The sequence below is a fragment of the Anas acuta genome, chromosome 29, assembly GCF_963932015.1.
Source record: "Anas acuta chromosome 29, bAnaAcu1.1, whole genome shotgun sequence".
Taxonomy (NCBI): domain Eukaryota; kingdom Metazoa; phylum Chordata; class Aves; order Anseriformes; family Anatidae; genus Anas; species Anas acuta.
The window spans coordinates 2331422-2351487 of record NC_089007.1 but is presented as its reverse complement, the minus strand read 5'-3'; the positions used below and the strand labels follow the sequence as shown (position 1 = coordinate 2351487).

General features: G+C 52.7%; 1 long non-coding RNA gene across 1 annotated transcript; it reads left to right on the top strand.

Moving 5' to 3' along the window:
- Positions 1-18995: 18995 nt before the first annotated feature.
- Positions 18996-19628, top strand: LOC137845986 (uncharacterized). Its single transcript, XR_011090353.1, has 2 exons — positions 18996-19160; positions 19511-19628. It is a non-coding gene; the product is annotated as an uncharacterized lncRNA (long non-coding RNA).
- The last annotated feature ends 438 nt before the right edge of the window (positions 19629-20066 follow it).

The following is a 20066-nucleotide window of genomic DNA, read 5'->3' as shown; positions in this document are numbered from 1 at the left end:
CTGTTGCACTCCGAGACCTGGCACCATAAAACACCCGGGCTGTGATTTGTAAAAGCCGCGGCGAGCCGCGCCGTGCCGGCCAGCACAGGATATACACCCCGCCACCCCCACGGCTGAAGTTCATGATGGCTTAAAGATTACCCGGGAGTTTTCAATTACCTCCTATTAATGTATTTACTCGGCGTATCTTTTATCAAGCTAAAAGTTGTTTTATTTTTTGCTCGGAGATGCCTTGACTTTCCTAAATGGCACATATTTCAATATTAAAGCCGCTTACCATCATCGCGGGCGTGAGCGATGCCTGCGAGGCGAGGCGGCTGCGCCCGGCGTCTCCCGGCGTTTAATTAAGTGGGTGTTCAGCTTCGCCCAGAGCCATTCGTTAGGGACGGTCATTGATGAACCAGTGAGTGAAGGAGGCTCCGGGAAGGGCCTCCAGTAGAGGCAAGGCAGCACAATGGGGTGGAAGGCTCCGTCCCCTCCTCATCCTCATCCTGTGAGTAGCCACTTTCCCTGCCTCAGTTTCCCCTTTTGAAGCCCAGCCCCTTCCTTGTGTTTCTCCAGAGGTTGCCCCACTTTGGTGCAATCTGGGATGCAAGCGCTGGGTTCTCTCTGCTTTGAGCTGAAATGAGTTGAATTCTACCCAAATGGAGGAGCCCGTCCTGCTGGGGCTGGGCTGTGGGGTGGTGTCTTTTTGGGGTTTGTAGGGAAGCTGAGTTTTGGGTTAGGGGAGAAAGTCCTCAAAGGCCTCCTAAGATGCGCTGCCCATCCTAGGGCCCTTTTCCATCATCCCCGCAGATGGATTTGGTGATTTCACATGAAACCCATGAGTTTCCCGCTGCCTCCTCCCTGGGCACCAACCACACCAAGCAGCCACACACGAGAGCCTTCCCCCACCCATCGGGACCTCGTGTTTTTGTGCTGAAACCCAGTGGCTGCACCAGCATCAGAGCAATCTGGGGACCAGACCAACCCCAAAATCCCCTCCAGCTCCGAGCAGGGGGTCCCAAGAAAGGATTTTCCATCATCCCCCACCCTTAGGCTTGATGCTGAGTCCCTGCTGGTCACACAGTCATTTGGGGGCAATTCACTGAAAAAAAAAGGGGCTGAGGACAACATGTGGCTGGCAGCGATGTGCGGAGCCGCTGAGGAACGAGCTGTTGAAAGCCGAAATGGTTCTGGTGCAGATTCATCCAGAAAGAATCCAAGCCGAGTGAATATCTGGACGGGGCCGGGAGCCCTTTCCATTTCTGAGCCATTTTTCATTGCATTGTGGCGGCATTTTTGAGCCTTTTATCAAGTACAGAGAAGAGAGAACAAGTCCAAGGCAGAACCGAGCGATTTCACCACTGAGCCGCAGGGAGGAGGTCCTCTGTGCTGGCTTTCCCTTGGCTTCCTTTTTTTTCAGGGTTTTGTTTGCCCATAGGAAACTCATTTTTTTTTTTCTGTGCTTGCTCCACTCTGTTATTTTTTCCTCCGGCACGGGGCACGGTGCCCCAGCCCTTTTTTGCCTGGCCAAATCCTGCCGTGCTTCTGCCACGCTCCGTTGGCCAAGCCTTCGTGGAGGTCTCGAAGCTGATGCCTTGGTGGCAGCGTAAATCCACACGTGGATGCCTGCAGAGGTGCCCAGCTCCTTGGAGAGCCCGTCGGGATGTAGCCAGGCTGGAGATGTTGCTGTTGCCCAGAAGATCCCAGTGGTGCGCCCATGGGTTTGCCCAAAGCTGAGGACCTCAGTGGTGCGCCCATGGGTGGGTGCAGCTCAGGTGGAAGCGTCCCAAGGGAGGTGGCTGTGTGGGTGGGCCTGCTGGGGACTTTATCCCACCATGGGACCCATCCCAGTATGGGTTTCATCCCACCACAGGACCATGGGACCCATCCCACCACATGTCCCACCATGGGACTCATCCCACCATGGACCTCAACACACCACAGGACCTGTCCCACCATGGGAACCATCCCACCATGAGACCCATCCCAGCACCCTCCCAAGGACCCAGGTGAGTCCCAGCCCAAAAACCCTGAGAAACCTCCAGCATCACCCTTCCTTCTCCTTTAGGGAGAAAAAACACAGATGATTACACCACCACCACCAAAAAAAAAAGAAAAAAAAAGAAAAAAAAAGATAATTACCCACCACACACACAAAGGAGAACCCAAAAAGACGTTGCTGGTTTTTAAATGCCACAAAACTGCACAAGAGACAGATTCTTCTCTCATTTCTAAATGATGAATTGAACAAAGAAATGATCTGCAAGAATGGGAATCTCAGTATCACTTCCAAGTAAAACAATCATCAGAAAATCAAAATACTGTATTTGCTTTGTCTTTATTTCTCTTTTTCTTTTTCTTTTTCTTTTTCTTTTTCTTTTTCTTTTTCTTTTTCTTTTTCTTTTTCTTTTTCTTTTTCTTTTTCTTTTTCTTTTTCTTTTTCTTTTTCTTTTTCTTTTTCTTTTTCTTTTTCTTTTTCTTTTTCTTTTTCTTTTCTTTTCTTTTTTTTTTCTTTTTCTTCTCCTTCTCCTTCTCCTTCTCCTTTTCCTGTTTCCTTTACCTTTTTTTCTTTTCCCTCCCGACCAGCTGCTCTCTGTCCCAGCCCCAGCTCAGCTCTCTGTCCCAGCCCCAGCTCAGCCCTGATGCGTGGGATGCAGACTCTCCTAGGCCAGCAGCCAGTCCTGGGCTCTCAGTGTTGCTCTGGGCCCTTTTCTCACTTTTTTTCTCCTCATTTCCTTCTGTAGGATGCATTCCTACAGGATCTGTTCCTATACGATACATTCCTATAGGATCTATTTCTCTACAGTGCTACGGCTTCTGTACCTCTAGGATCCATTCCTAAAGAGTTCATCCCTATAGGATCCTTTTCTCTAGGATGCACAGCTACAGGATCTAGTTCTGTAGGACCCATTTTAGGATCTATTCCTATGAAATCCATTAACCTGGGATCCATTGCTAAAGATTCTGTACCTCTAACATCCATTCCTAACGCACCCCTTCCAATAGGATCTGTTTCCCCAGGATGCATTCCTAGAGGATCTGTTCCTATAGGATCTGTTCCTATAGGACACATTCCCACAGGATCTGTTCCCATAGGATCCATGTCAATAGGATCTGTCCCTGTAGGATCCAGGATGCACTTCTCTAAGCCCCGTTCCTATGAGATCTCTTCCTATGAAATCTGTTCCTATGGGATCTGTTCCTGTAGGACCTGTTACACCGGGTGCATTCCTTTAGGATCCGTTCTCCCTTCCCGTGCTTGTCCCTGGGGTCTTCAATTCCTGCTGATGGGGCTCAGGCTGAGTTTAGGGAGGTGACACTGACCAGGGACAGGTTTGGGACCAGCAGGCAGGGTTTCAGCCCGCTCTGACCCCTTGCTAAAAAAACCCAAATGCTGTCCCGGGAGCATGGCCAGGCCTGTGAGCAGAGAGCTCTGCAAAGATCCCGACGTGATTGCTGCTGCTGTTATTATCTTTATTTAAGGGCCGCAGACACCCCGAGGGAATATTGCTGTCCTGGTGCCATAATATTTAAAAAATGCGTTGGTGTTTACTGCGCAATCGTGTTGACTCTTCAGCTGGGAGTAGCTTCCACTTCTAAGTGATAACCTTTCTTTTTTATGGCAATAATTATGCTAACGATAACATTATTAAACTGCATGGGAATAACCCCTAAATCAAAGCAGAAAGTTGCCCCTTCAAGAAAATCGCAGTCCATCGGATACTTCTGTCCCCGGGTAAATCGATCAATTGAAGAAGTCAACGTCCTCCCTCCCCCCCCCCACCCCCGCCAATGACTGCAAATTCGGCGGATATATATTTTTTAAGAAGATTATTTATGGTTTATTTTAGACACCAGATCATTTGGCGCTTGTTTCATCAATTTGTCACTGTTTTTATTGTCACCAATTGCCCATAACTGGAGTGCATTTAAAATGTCATTGATCTTGATATTATGGTGTCATAATATGACAGTAATAGTTGTATCTTGTACAGAAAGCCCACTTCCTAAGATTGATGGCTTTCACCATACCAATTATATTCTGTCCATCTAAGTGATAAAGAGAGCGTTGGAGGCATTCAATAGATAAATTAGATATCTTTTCAATTATTCCCTTTATTTTATAGGGTCACGTGCCTGATTAACAACTTTTTACTTCTGTTATTAGCCAGTGAATTCTCGATGCTCACTCCACGTGTTTTAATTCTGTGGATATAATGAAAGATGTTGAGGGCTTTGTGCCGGGCTCCGTAATTGTCTCCAATCCTTCTTGCTGGAGAGTCTCGCTCTCCCTGGAAGTCCATGAGTGTTTCACTCCTTTTTTTTTTCCCCAACATTCAAAAAAAAAAACTTAATTTCGCTGTAATCTGCCCAGAGCTGTGAGCTCGGCTGGGTCTGGATGGTGTTTGCCAGCAAGGCTTTGCTCCGTGGGATCTCAGCTGACTGTAGGGTGAGTTTTGGGATGCAGAGTCCATCTGCCAGAGCATCCCCAAAGTTGCGTGCTTGGCCCATGGAAGGATGTGGTGGTTTTGGGTGCTCTTTGGTCACTTCTCTCTGTCCACAAGTTTTGGGGACTTTGTTGCTGGTCGCTGCTCCCACCAGCCCACCCAGGAGATGCTCCAAGGACCACCTCAAGGACCTGGCTCTGGAGTGGTCATGGGGCAGTGAGATGGCTCTTGGCTGCCTGCAGCTCCCACGGGCACCCATCCCATCCCAAACACGGCTTTCTGGTGGGCTCTGGATGTGCCGAGCTCCATCCGTTAATTTTTCAGGGACCCCGAGCACCCACCTAGGTGGGACCTCATCTCCTGAGCGGCCAAAATGACTCCAGGTGATGACTGGGCTGGTGGCAAAAATCCCAATACAGCCTTGACCATGTTCCTGCCCCCCACCGGGCTGGGACAACAACGTCTGTGATTCGTAACACATCAGGTCCCCAGAAAGCACTTTTTTTTTTCACATTTTTCTTCCTCTGGAGCCAGCCTGGCCCGAGGATGATCCCCTCCAGCACGGTGTCGCCTGCGTCCCCGTGAAGACGTCAATCCGTGGAGGCGGATGGAAATATTGCGGTGGCAAGGGGGGGGTCTGCGTCTCCCCCCGCCACGCAGTTCCTCATCCTGACCTGCGACACACACAAAGAACAATTCAGGTGGAGTTCCCGTGCGGAGATTTATGGCGTCCGGGGAGGCACATGTGATTTGATACCAAAGCATGAATCAAAGCGGGACAGCCTGGATGTATTTACATTTGCACCGCACACGCATGAATATTGCAAGGAGAATACAAAGTCACCCAGGCGGCGGCTGGCGGAGAATTGCAGCCTGTGGGCTTGGAGGGTTACAGAGGGGGGCAGCTCTGTAAGGAATTAAAAAAAAAAGGACAATATTGAGAGTAAAGTTGGTCGTGTTTGTGCCGCAGGGCTTCTCCTGTCCAGGCCAGGGGATATATCTGAGAGGGAAATGCTCAGATTTAATAGTGGCTGTGGATGGAGAAGCCACCCCCAGCCTCGTGTCCTCTCGGGGGCAGGTTGTCTCTACCTTGATATCCCAAATCCCCACCTGTGCAAAACCCAGTGTCAGGAGCAGGACCCAGCTCTGCTTCAGGCTCTGCAAAGCTGAGCTCGTTGCCTGGCTTCGCTCCTTGCTACCCAGCTCTTCTCCAAGGGGAGCGAGCTCCTTCTCCACGGTCTGTGCTGAGCTGGACACCCCATGGTGGCCTTTGCCACCAGCTTGTCCCCATCTTCACCACCCACAGGGGCTTGGGGAGGAACTGGGGAGCCATGGGTTGGGGGAGCCCAGCTTAAAGAGGGGGCACGGGGGAAGGAAAAGGGTCCAGGGTGTGCATCGGGCCACCAGAGCACCTTCCCCAGCAAGGGTGCACAGAAGGATGGAGGTTGTCACTTTTGGGCCCATTCTACCAAGAAATGGCCCATCCCAGATGAGAACACCCAACCCATGGCCACGACCACTCATGGACGTTTTTGTTCTCCATCAGGGCTTTCCAGAAAGGCTCGGCCCCCCCACTTCTGACGAATGAACTTTTAATGGAGAAAAATGGACTGCCCGGTTTTAAGTGAGGCATTTGGGTGAAGCTGATGATTTAAACAACTTTAAGTCCATTAAACAAAAGGGGAACTTGGATCTTACAGTCCTCATTCATTCCGAGAAGCGTCTGGCCTGGGATAAACATGACATTAAGTAGCCATCTGAGCATTGCTAAAACATACATATGCCTTTGTAATAAAATGTTTTTAAGATATAATAATGGTTACCTTGAGAGTGGTTCGTGCTAGAACCATTTAAAATCCCTCTGCTGAAATACTTCAAGAGGTGCCCATCAACTAATGGAAACCAGACATTTAGGAGATGTGAAGATATTGGCAATATTTGGGCCTTTTTTTTTTTTTTTTTTTTTTTTTGGAGGAGATGGGGGTACAGGGAGCTGTGCCAGCCCCCAGATTTTTCTCTCCTTTGGTCCCAGTGGATGGAGCTGAAAGCCAAGTGCGTCCAGCGAGGGCCTTGCATCTCCGGCACTGACAAGCAGAAAGAGAGGCGTTAGCCCAGCGGGCACCGTGTTTCCATCAGACACACCACAAGGCAGTCCATCAGAACCTCAGGAGATGCTAAAGTAGCTCTTAGGATAATTACAAAATGTTCAAAATTCCTCCTTTGTTCATTATTTTGGGGCTTCCTAACAAGTTGCCAGGAGCCTTGTGATGAAGGCACCAGGTCCTGCCTGGAGGAAAGGCAGGAGCCCCAGTTTTGCCCAAGGAGATAAACTTTCTCCTCCTCTCATCTGTAGAAAACTGAGCGATAAACCCTCAAAATCAAGGAAATTCAGATCAGGAATTTAAAGAAAAGCTTATGATTTTAATGCCCAGGCTCGATGAAGCACGGAAACATTTGCCTGACTTTAAGTGTGTGCTTAGCACCCTGCAGGAGCCTGGAGCTTCGGGAACACCAGTTTCCCTCCCCAGTTTGTCCACTGGAGGAGCCGAGCAGGGAGGCGGCGAGCCAAGGGTCCAGCAAAGAGCTCAGCAAGATTTATGGGAGGGGAAGGGACCCGCTTTCTTTTCTGTGATTAATAAGGAGAAGACAAGAAACCTCCTCGAAGCCCGGGTGGAGGCATTTCCCCTCTCGGTGTCCGGTTTGATGGGGTCATTTCGAGCCAAATTCCAGCGCGATCGCTGCTGGAGATACCATTTCCTCGGAGGGTCCCATCCTGCTCGGGGTCCCCTGTGGTTCCCATCCCCTCCCATGGATCGGGGGCAGCGGAGACACCCGGGCTGGAAGATCTTCTCCCTCCATCCTGCTCCAGGACGCGGTGACCCTGCTGAGATGTTTTGGGGGTCACGCTGTAGATGGCAGTGGTGCGGTGACATTGCCTGGGAGGAAGCCGGGTGAAATCGGGGTCTGCCGAGGCAGGTCCCAAATGGGAACGGCCGGGAGGGGAGGAACTCTGTGCTGGAGCCCGTGCTTTCGGCGTTACGCCATCGTCTGCAGAGGGGGAGTCCGAAATGGGGTCAGATTCCCAGCTCGGGTGGGGAAACGCCTGGCTGGTTCCCAGGATGAGAACAGGGAGGCGAAAGGGGCTGGAATCAGGGCTGGAAAAAAACAATTAAAAGGTTCAAAATCCCTCAGGATGTCACATTTACCATCACCGGGACCTTCCCCCCCAGGACAGGAGGTGTGCTGAGGGTCTCGGGTGCCAGCAGAGCCCCGCAGATGCTCCAGGAGTGATTTTCCTGCTTGTTCCTCCTGCAGCGTGGCTGCATCGCTCACAGCCCTGCCCTTGCACATCGCTTGGTCTTGCATTTCACCCTGGGATGTGTCACAAAAAAAAAACTCTCAGGGCGGCCACAACTCACGCGGGTGGCAGGCTGGCAGCCCAGCATACGGCTCCGGCATGGAGCGGGCGATTTGCTGGCTGCAAGCAAAAAGGAGCCCAAACGGGGCCACGGGGCTGTAATTCTTACCTTGGGGTCACCTGCCAGCCCGCCTCCCCCGTGGCATATAGATCAGCTGGAGGCGTGAATTTAAAGCGGGCGAGATAAATTACATTAAAGCCGCACACGGAGCTGCTCGTTCAAAAGGCAGCCGGCCTTAATTCGGTTTAGCTTTGCGAATTAAGCTAAAGTGAATTAAACCAACTCTAATTCTGAATAAGTGTCCAGAAAGCGGCTTTATGTGCTCTAGCTAATCCACTTTCAAAGTTGATTTGGATTAATGCTGATGAATGTCCCCTTATAGATCTGTCTCAGTGCCGCCGGGCTTGCCCGGCTGCCAACGCGCCTCGCGGCGAGGATTTACAACACACCGGTGCTGAACCCTCCTCCCTCGTGTCCTGCTCCAGCATCACGAGCTCGTTCGTCCTTCCAGGGGATGCTGAGGCTGAGGTTCAGCTGCTTGCTTAAAGGACAGCATCCGTCCGGCTTCACCACCCAACCAGCGTTGGGTTTAGCCAAATGTTCCCTTCCTGTGGGGTCGATGGAAGGAGACGAGGTGGATTTTGGGCACTGAATTTGAGGTTTCCCTTTCCCGGTGCAGGATTCCTGGTGGATTTGCAACGAGCACTTCAATTAAGTCCTGAAGGTGCTTGTCTCTCTCCATTGACCGTAGAGAGGATTTGGGGCATGAAGTTCCCAATTCAGGCACATCTATTAAATGACTAATGTGACGCAGATGAAAAGTGCCCACACAACTGATGAATATTATTTATTATGTTATGAAATATCATAATATGAAGTGATCATAATATAAAATGATCAAATATTCTGAAGGCAGGCAGTACAAGGACCATGGCTGCCTCCCAGCCTTCGCGATACCACGGCTGCTTGTGCAAGCAGGGAGTGATTGGAAAGGCCAATGAATCACCGACCAAGAGGCTTGTCCACACTTCTGACAGCCCACCCGAGACCATGGAGCAACCGAGCCCCAAATGTCCTCACCTCCTGCCAAAAAGAGCCTGGCAAACCTTCTCAGAAGAACACATCCCCTTGACTTTGTCCTTTCAGAGTCCACTGACGCATTAACAGCTAAGCCTGTGGCTGCCGGCTTCATTTCTCTTGCAGAACAGCCAATTGGCAATGGATCAATACAGGAGAAAGTCAGCAGGATGGGAGCTAAGTAAATTATTTCCCTTCGGGAGGCAACGTGAAGATGGCTGAGAGCAGAGCACCTCGCTGTCCCACAGCCTGCAGATGGGGCTGGTGTAGAGCAAGCTTTGGGGTGGTGGAGCCTGGCAGGCTTGCTGTCTCCCTACTGTGACCTTGCACGTGGCTAAAGAATGAGCAGATTGGGTGAAAAAGGTGAAAATCAGCTCAGCAAATCCTCATCACACCAGAGGGCTGTAGGAGCCTGCTTGGCACCACATCCACGTGGGTTGGGCATTGCTCATTGAAGCAAAGGGAGGACAGAAGCAAGGGGAGGACAGAACATTTTTTTTTCCAGCACTAGTGGTGGATTTTCTTTGCTCAAATAGAAAATATTGGCATGGATCAGTTGCCTCGTCTCCTCCCAAAGTCAATGGAGAAAGGTGGAGCACTCCAGGTTGGGTCCTGAGCATCCCTTTGGAGGATGAGCAAGCGCCCACCTCTCCCCAGAAGGGGGACAGAAGGGGGACAGAAAGGGGAGGCCAGACGCTGCCTTTGTAGCCATGGGATTTGGGATGAAGCCAACCTGGAGGCCCTTCTGCCAGCTTTTCGGGGGCCTCGGGTTGGGTCCTGTGCTGGGGATGCACCTGATAGGGAACATGCAGGCAAGCAAATCTGAATTAACTAAGGGTTTGAGTTGAAAGTGCATTAATTTAAAGTGCATCTGAAGTGCATGCAAAATGCATGCAAAGTGCACTTTGGTAGGGATGAAAGTGCTCCGCAGTCAATGGAAGGTAATTTACTGCCGCTCCCCCGGCGTTTCGGTCAGGATCCATCTCTCTTTACCGTAGACGCCCGCAGGTCCGCGAGCTTCTCGTCTCGGCTCAGGGAGGGAGAAAAGCATCTCCCTCGGCATGGGCAATTCCCCGCCGCCCCCCGCGGCTTACGGGATGCAGCAAATGGCTTCCTGCAGCCGCCCCTCTTCCCCCCGTTGCCTTTGGGAAGAGGACGGGCAACGCATCGCAAGGGAGCGAGCAACCGGGAGCCGGGGAGAGCATCCCACCCCCGGGCTGAGCACGGCACAAACCAGACACCGACCTCCCTCCCTCCCAGCCCTGCCTCCCCCCAGCACCGGCTTTGTTTGCAGGGGGAGGCTGATGGTTTTATAGGGCCCACAAAGCTGTACCGGGAAGCTGCCGGGGGCTGCCGGCTCCGAGAAGCTCATCCAGAGCCGTGGAGCATCCCATAACATAAAGGGCAGCCCACCCAGCACCATTAATACCAAGGGCTGAGTGCCAAGGGCTGGGCTTTTAAGCCCAAACAGCTGAGCTTGGAAGGAGTCCTCTCCTAAAAATGTACGGGATGGAGCACACCAAAGTCCTGCCGAAATCCCCTGGGTTGGGTCTGTTTTTGTGGCAAACTGGGATGAAGCCACCTCTTTTTTTATTTTTTTTTTTTTTTTTCACTACAAAATTTTCAAGAGGAACTTGGGTTTTGGAAGGGAAAAGCCAGCAGGTGTGAGCACCCCAAACGCTCAGGCAAAGCCCTGGAATCAGCAGCGTTGACATGCAAAGCCAGGCTGCATTAAAAGGATGAGCACAAGCAGGGAGGAGGGGGGATAAATTCAGCACGGCGCTTCCCACGCCGCTGTAACCAAACCCCTGCTTTTCCAGGGCGAGAAAAAGTGTGGAAAATAGTTGAGCTCTCCTAAACCCAAGCACGTCAGCGTGAAACTCAATAATCCTCGAGCAGGGCTGAGTCCTCGAGCGCAGGGCAGGGGCGAGCCAGGGCCGTGAGCTCCTTACCGGGGCTTGCCAGCGGAGCGAGCAAAACCAATTACCATAATGAGCAGCAAGGCTTTTTTAGAAAGGATCTCGGGCTCCCAGCTCGAGGTTTTAAATCAATCTCTTCCTAGTGAAGGCCAGGCAGATGAGCACGACCGAGGAGGCTGTCGCCGTTTAACAAGCTCTCACCTCTCGGCAGGGCCGCGGTGACACGGTGGTGGGTGATGGGGATGGAGGGGGCCGGTTGCGAGCCCTCTGTTTTGGGGTGAGCAGAGAATTTGCATTGTCTGGCTCCGTGCAATCCCTTGGGATGTGTTTTTGAACATTCCCCTTCCAGCTGGAATTGCATCTGACACCAGCTCCCTCCGTGGGAAGGGGTTGGGTCACTTTGGGGTGTTTTCCTGGAAATTCCTGATTTGTGCCGATTCTCTCCACCGACTCCAGAGGGAGCCTGGGTGAGCCACGATGAGGGGTTTATACCCAAAATGACCTCTGCCAAGGCCAGGGATGCACCGAGGCTCCTACATCGCCATCCCAAAGCATCTCTCCCGTGGACACTGCAGGAGGGATGTATCGGTGGCTCAAACCCTGACCGAGCACCGCCACCTGCAATTACCAATCCCAACCTCATTAGCAGGACACATTCACCTTGTTTGGGGCAGTCATTCCCCTCCAGCAGCAGGAGGTGATGACATCCATCCCCTGTCTTTTTGGAAGGGCACTCCAAAAAGGTGCCCAAGGCACAAGGGGCAGCAGCGGGCGCTGCACCGCGCTCGCAGGGCCGCCGGCACCCACGTCCCCGCCTCGAGCCCCAGAAGTCTATTTATTACTCGCAGCGATTAATAAGCGCGAGAAGGGGAGGCAGACGAGCATTTCTGCTGCCTGTTGCTAATTAGTGCGCTGCTCGGAGGAGCGGGAGACGGGGAGACGGAGGCTGCAGGGAGCTCGTTCGCCCACGACGCTTAATGAAAGCAGCACAACCCTTCGCGTTATTTAATTTAATAGGAGAATTAATATCTGGATGGAGGGCGATCGCCTCTGCTCTGCAGACGGGGGGACGGACGCAACATCCATCTTGCTTTATTCCGAAAAGCGTCTCAAAGGCGATTTGATTACACGGTAATAGGTGGGTTTTGGTGGTGTCGGTGGTGTCGGTTTTGGGGTCGGTTTTCCCTTTTCGGCTCGGTGGGGTGGAGGCCTCCAGTCCTCCCATCGCCCAACAAATGAAATCCGCGCCTAACCCTTCACCCAGCGCCATCCGCTGATAAAGTCCCCCAATCTTAATTCAATCTGTAAAGATTAGGCCAGCAATAAGAAGCATCAGAGGGCTGACGTCCGCGGAGTCTCCCCGGGGCGGGTGACAAATGGCTTTGTGACAGTAATCGCAAAATTAGAATCTGCATCGCAATCCCCTCCGCTCGCATCCCGCCGCCGCGCCGCGCTCCTCCCCAGAAGCCGGTGCAAAGAAAGGTCACGCAGCGGCACCGAGCGCCTTGCATGCTAATGCACGGGGAGGATTTCGGGTTAAAAAAAAAAAAAAAAGAAAGAAAGAAAGAAAAAAAAAAAGCGGGTGTTTATTTATTTATTGTCCATTGTTCTCGCGCGGCGCTGGGAGAGGGCTGCTGGCGCGCCGCGGAGCGTTCAAGGCAGCGTCTCCTGCTCCATGCACCCGTGGCTGGAGCGGGGCTGAGCGGGTTTCCAGCTGGGGATTTCCAGCGTGCTGGGGGCAGCCGGTCCCCGGGGCATTTCCAATCTAATAATGATGAAGGCAAACGGCTGGGCCATGCGCCCTGGTGTAGCAACGAGGCCAAACCACGCTGCCCGCCCCAGCTCCCACCGGGCTCCTGCGCTCTGCATCACACGAAATCCGCTCCTGGTTGTGCCCAGCATGGTGAACCAGGGCGATGCTTTGCACCAAAATGTATCTATCACCCCAGCCTGCTCCCACCTTTTTGGCTGCAAATTCACTGCTGCATTAAATCCGTGCAAAGCCGCACGTGGCACGCCTGCGCAAAGCCACCTGCCCTTCACCTCACGCGTGCAAGGGTGTGCAAGGGGCCTCCTGCACCCTCCTGGGGGCTGCGGGAAGAAGCCCAGGAGGGGAAGGAGCTGGGGCGGCCCCACTCGTCTCGTTAGCGCGGGGCGAGGCTGCCTGGAAGCTCTCATTACTGGAACGCCGCAAGCGCGAGTCCCGCTTGACCTTTCCGCCGTACGAGGTGCAATTGAGTTAGCGCCGAGTTGTGATTTAATTCCCGGAATGGAGTTGTAATTCGCTTACAGCAGCCATTTTCCGGGCGCGCTCGAGCAGCCGGCGAGCTCCCGGCTCCTCCGGGGTGCCGGCATTTCACGGCAGCAAGCAGGGTGCTCGTCCCCCCCCCCCAAAGCTGGGGTTTTGGCTTTGGCAAGCAGGAGGGATGCAGATCTGTCCCTTGCACAGAGCCACCCTAAATATACGCATGGGTGTGCTCCCGAATTAGGAAAACACCTGCATAAGGGAAAACACACCTCTGCACCATGCCAGGGCATGTGCACACACGTCTGGTAGCATTTAGCCCTCATCCGTACTCCGACACGCACGGGAGATGAATGCTCATCTCCTAAAGGAGAGAAAAATGCACCGAATCTGCAATTGGACGGGATTTGCACTTTCTCTCCTCATTTTTCACCCTTGCGGTGGTTGCTCTTGCTTGCACCAGGTTCCTTGAAGGGGACCGGGACGTCTCTGTTTCTGAGCGTGGTGCCAGCCACCCGCTTGCACCCCAAAGTTTGGCACCCAAGAGGATGAAGTCCTCCCCCGATGGAATAATAACCGGCTCATTGCAATGCGGGGTAAATCATCTCGGAGGCCATGAGGGGGGCGATGAAATAGATTTGGAAACTGTGTCCTTGTCCCTGTGCAGGATGCAGGATGTGGGATATGGATGCGGGATGAGAGATGTGGGATGAGAGATGTGGGATGAGAGATGGGGGATGAGAGATGTGGGATGTGGATGCAGGATGTGGGATGAGGGATATGGGATGAGGGATGGGAAATGTGGGATGCGGGATGCAGGATGAGGGATGGGAGATGTGGGATGCGGGATGCGGATGCTCCTGGGTGCTCAGGAGCGGGATGCAGGCGCGGGGAGGAGGCGGCATTGTGCGGGGCTGGAGCGGGCGGGCGGCTGCATACAAACCGGGAGATGAAAAGGGTGAGAGGCCTCGCCAAGCGAGGGCTGTCCGGGTGATTAATGGGGGTGAGCGCAGGGTGAGGCCCCTCCTTCCCGAGAGCCACAAGATGGCAAAGTGATTCTAAGAACAAGAGAGCAGTGTTCGCCGAGAAAGCAGCCCAGAGAGCCTCCTGGAAAAAAAGAAAATACACTTTATTCCCAGCAGCTTGGAGAGCCAGAGGTTCCTCTCCTCCTTGGCTTGTTGGTTCTTTTGTTTGTTTGGGGTGGGATTTTTTGTTGTTGTTGTTCGTTTTTTTGTTTTTTTTTTTTTTGTTTTTTTTTTTTTGGTTGATTTTTTTTTTTTTAAACTATTTTAATAAAAATAAATAAGTGCGACGAGGACGTGTAAATGGCAGCGAGAATTGCAACGTGCTGCCAGGTCAAAGCCGCCTGGGAGCTGCCGTATATTTACATCTCTATTTGCTTAGGAAACAATAACCCACGGGGAGGAAGAGGGGAGGCGCCGGCGGAGTGGGTGCAGCACAACACGGCTTTGGGGGGGGGCTGCTGCAAGGGGCCCCCACCCTCCAAAGACAGAAAAAAAAAAAAAAAGAATAATAAAAAAAAAAATGGGACCCACAAGCGATTTTTGCAAAGCATCCCAAACCTGCTCGTTTCTCTCCCTTTTGCTCCAGCACGGTGTCGATGCCAGATTTTGGCTTCTCTTTCCGAATAGCTGCATCCCCGGGGGGGGGGATGGAGGTGGGCAGGAGGGGTAGCGCTGCAGAGCTGCCCCCAAACCTGCCCCAATTCCTGTCCCCAAAAGGGATGGAGCAAGGTGGGAAGCCGGTGCTGCTGCCCGTGGCCACGTCTCGCCCAGACTGAACCTGCCAAAATCGCGATGCTGTTGGGTGCACAGCGATGGGGTTCCCTTACATGACATAATAGGGCCACTGCAATTTTCCCAGCCCCGTTCCCGTAGCAGGAGGCCTCCCCCCAGGCAGACCCTCGCCAGCTCCCCCCCAGGCACAGGACACGCCATCAAATCTCTGGGGCTGGGGATGAGCCACCCTGGGGGCTCCCCAGCTGATTTAAACCCCTCATTTTTGGGGAAAAGCACCGGAGCGCACCAAAGATGGGTCGGGATGCTGAGCCCCCCCCCCCCCCCAGACCTGGGGCTGCTCTTCCTCTCCCTCCTGCTTTTCCTTCCTCCTTTCTTTCTTTATTGCCACCTCTCCCCATCCATCTCGCCGTCCCACCGTGCCTTCTTTAATACGCAGCTAACCAAAGTGACAGCAAAATATAATGCCTGCCACCTCACGAATTGAGATGCAGGAGTTATGCCCAGGGCTCGGAGCCGGGATTAAAGCTCGCCTCCAGCCCAGGCGAGCGTTGTTTTAAGGAAATTAAGGGAGGTTAAGAAACCGCGGGAGGCGTCGCAGGGGGAGCCGGGCATTTTGGTGGTGATGCCGGGGGGGTTGCGGGGATGGGGAGGGTGCTGAGGATGGGGCGCAAGGCAGCATCGCCGTGCCCCGGGACTGTGGGTGCTTTAGGGTCTGGGGTCCCTAGGAGCAGGAGCCTTCCAGGACCTCAGTGACATATCCCAAATGTTGCCAAAATGCAGAGAGAAAAGCTGTAGGAGGCCTATAGGGGACCTATAGGAGGTCTATAGGGGACCTATAGGAGATGCTGAGTGATGGGAGGTATGGGGAGGGTTAGGGGTGGGGGTAGGGGATGGGTGACTGTGGGGTTAGCTCCTGTCTGAGCTGGGGGGTCCTGGGTGGGCTCAGGGGGTGAGCAAGGGGACCCCCACCCTCCTTCACACCCATAGGTGAGCCCACCCCAGCAGCACCCTCGGCAGGGTGACCTCCCCCTGAGCCCCATCCCTGATGGGTGACACTGCCTGGGGGGGCCCAACCCAGCCCCCTCTGCGGCTGCACATCCATACGGCCCACAAGGAGGGTAAGGAAAACAGAAAAAATCTTAAAACATATAGAAAAAATATATAAAAAGTATAGAAATAGGGTCCTACAGAATTACAAACATCCGGGAATGGGGACATACGGACCCCCCCCACGTCTGTGGCTCCATCCCCAGAAATCACCCCCCACACCCCCCCCCCACAGCTCACAGGAGCAGCACACGCAGCTCTATAGGCGTAGAGACGTATGGAGGCACGTATAGGGGCAGGCACATATAGAGAGAGACGCGTAGATATGGAGGCACGTACTTAGGGGGTCATGTGTATATAGAGGGACGTATGTATGGAGACACATATAGAAGAGAAAGGCACATATAGAGAGAGGCACGTACATGTGGAGGCACATATAGAAGAAAAAGGTATATATAGAGAGAAACATACATACAGAGGCACATATAGAAGAAAAAGGCACATATAGAGGCATGTACATGTGGAGGCACGTATAGAAGAGAGGCACACACAGAGAGATGTACATACGGAGGCACATATAGAAGAGAAAGGCACATATATAGAGAGAGACGTACATATAGAGGCACATATAGAAGAAAAAGGCACATACAGAGAGAGGCACGTACATACGGAGGCACATATAGAAGAAAAAGGCACATATAGAGATAGACTCGTACATATGGAGACACATATAGAAGAAAAAGGCACGCACACAGACAGAGAGACATACACATGGAGGCGTATGCATACGGAGGCACATATAAAAGAGAAAGGCACATATAGAGAGAGGCACGTCCATATAGAGGCGCATATATATGGAAGCACGTATACATGGAGGCACACACATGTAGAGGCACATGCATAGAGGGCCATGTACGTATAGAGGCACGTGCAGATAGAGGCACAGAGAGAGGCACATGCGTACGGAGGCACATATAGAGGGGGGCACACATATATAGGGGCACGTATAGGGGTACGTACACATGGAGGCACATATATAGGGCAGCACACACATATATAGGGCAGCACACACATATGGAGGTGACAACACACACAGGGACCCAGCTGTTGCACTGGGTGCCAACCACCAGACCCAGGCAGCAATGGGGGGGCGCATCCTGCCCAGGATAAAGGGGGGGGACCCAACGAGGTGGCCGCGCACCTGCACGCCACTCGGCACCGAGCCCGCTTCGTTAGCTCGGAGCATAAATTAGCCGTGTGCACACACACACACACACACATGGGTGTGTGCACACGCATGCACACGCGCGTGCGCTGGCCCAGAAAGCGATTAGCTGCGGCTCGAATTTGCATCTGATTAACATTCCCACAAGGGTTATCCTACAGCCCAGCGCGGGCGGGGGCTCGCCGCACAAACCCGTTTACGGCGCCGAAAAAATAAAAATTAAAAAAAAAAAAAAAGAACCACAAAATTTTGGCTGATGCAGGAGGATGAGGCCGGGTTGAGGGGGGGGGAGAAGAGGCTGGGGGAGGAAGAGAAGGGGGCTCCAGGGGAATATAGGGGGGGGGAAACGGCGTCAGGATCTGGCCCCAAGCAGTGGGAGACGCATTGGGAAGCGAGTCACGTCGAGTAATTTATGGTTGATGCTTCTGCGGGAGTTTAAGACCTCGATGCCTTCCATAAACTATTTTACTTGTTTAAAACCCACGGTGGCGGGGGCTCGGAAGGAATTCGGGGGTGGGGGGTAGGTTTATTTGGAATTCCCTTGGAAAATAGGGCTGGGGGGGATGTCGCCCTTGCCCAAAGCCATTATTTGGGGGGAATTTGGGGGGATTTTTGCACCCCGTCTCCTACCATCGGTACCTGCGCAGAGCCAGGACCCCCCATCCGGGCTGCGCTTGAAGAGCAAAGCAATGGGGATGAGGGGGGGGCGCAGCCCCCGAGTCTCATTCTCAATTAGAAAGCCTTTTACACTCTCGAAACGCAGCAGTTGAGAGAGCGAGCGAGCGAGAGAGGCATTTCCAATAGTCACACTTGTCAAGTGAGACCATCTTTTAGCCCTCAGGAACAGCAAATCCCCGTGAACTCTGGGTGAACCAAGATTGAAGCCATAAATCAGCCCTACAAAAGCCTGCTGTTGGATGCGGGTGCCGGGCTCCTACCTTTAACGCTTTCGCGGGCGAAGGAAGGAGGAAAGGAAGGGGGGGGGGAATGCAAAAAAAAAAAATAATAATAATATACCGATAGCAAAAGTTCAAATTATCTGGGTGAGGGGAGAGGAAGAGGAGGGAGGGGGATGAATCTCGTCCCAGGGTGAAATGAAGCCTCTGAACCCCTCAGTGGGGTGGGGTTGGGGATTTTTTGGGGTGCTGGGGTGGGAAGGGGGGGGGCGTGTAGCTTGGAGAGGAGGAGGTGGGGGGGTGGGAGGAAGGAAAGGGGTGGAAGGGGAGATGGAGGAGAAAAAAGCATTGATTAGCGAAAGGAAATAGCTGGCGTAATGGATCTGGAGGAGAGGTCTCTTTTGCGGAGGGGCCATCGATCCGCTAATGGGAGAAAGAAAATGGGCGAGAGAAAAATATATAAAAAGCCTATTAAGAAATCCCCGGGAGTGGTTGCACGGCATACAGATGGGCCCTGGGCGAGCCCCGTGGCTATTTGGGACACGCGTGTCCGTGCTCACACGTGTCCGTGCACACGCGTGCCCGTGCACACGCGTGTCCATGCGCACACGCCAAGGAGGCTTTCGCTCCTTTCAACACCCAAATTCCCCCCTTCCCAAAAATCACCCTTCCCTGCTCAGCATCCCCCCTGCTTTTGGGGCCAAAAAACCTAAAATAAACCCAAGGAACCAGCACCCAGCTCGGCCCCAGCCACGAGGAAAGTTGCCCCCACCCGCGTCCCCTTCTCCCGTGCGCCCCGCTTGGCTGCTCGGAGATGACAAACAATATGATGGATCTGGTTTATGTTAATTCGCGGTGCCCTTTCCTCCAGAATTTAACTGTAAGTTAATGTACACCGGAAACTCCGGCTCGCCGTGCTTTGCTAATGGGCTGAGGTATTAGCTTGCTTCTAACGATGCATACAAATGTACTTGTCTCTGTGGGCTGCCCCAAGATTTATGGCTCTTTTGCCTTCTGTAGCTGTAAACAAGGGAGAAAAAAAAAGCCAGTCCATGCACCGCTTACTACCTGAAGGAGCCTTAAAAAAAAACAAAAAAAACAAAAAAAAAACCAACCCGGGCTGGAGGAGGGCGACAACCGTGCGTGCAACTTTCTTTTTTTCTTTCTTTCTTTTTTTTTTTCTTTTTTTCCCTTTTTTCAGGCTGAAAATGCTGGCTGGGAAGCGGTGGGGTGGGGGTCGCAGTTTGCAGCCCGGGTGCGGAGCGCGGCGCAGCTCCGGGGAGCTTCGGGAGGGGGGGGAGCGGCCGGGACCCCCCCCTCCAAAGCCACTGGGGATGCTCGGGGGGCACGGGGCAAGGAGCGGAGCTGCGCGGAGGGGCCGCATGGTTTGGGTTTTAATCGATCCTTTTTTTATTCTTATTTTTTAATTTCTGTTTACACAGCGAAAAGCACGGCGCGCTTTTTATTATTTTTTTTTTTCCTCCTGCAGGCGTTCCCGCTGCCCCCGGAAGAGATTGCGGCTTAAAAAAAAAAATAATAATAATAAATTAAGAATAAATAAGAAGAAAGAAAAAAAAAATCCAAATCGCAGCGAAAAACAAAAACAACAACAAAAAAAAAGGAGCAATTTGGGGAAATCCGCGTTTTCCTGCGGCGGAGATCGGGGCGCGGAGCCGCCGCCAGGTTTGCAGCCGCCGGGCTGGGGCGAAGACGCCGGAGTTTGGGTGCAAATTCCAGAGATTTGGGAAGAGTTGGCTAGCTAGAATTATTGTATTTCTTGAGCGCTGCGGGCCGGTAGGTGAACGCTGAGAGCCGGGGCGGTTTTGTTGGCGTCTCCGTTGGGTTTGGGTCGTTTTAGGGGCTCCGTGAGGCCCTAAAAATGCGTTTCAGAGGGAAAAGAAAAAAAAAAAAAAAAAGGAACCGGAGGAGGGAGGGTTGGAAGCGGGATTCAAAGCCCGGTTAGGTTCCTCCTTGCTTTTATTGTGGCTGTTATTGGCTTTTTAGGAAATGAACTTCGGTTTCTTGGCAGAGTTATGGTTCTCGGG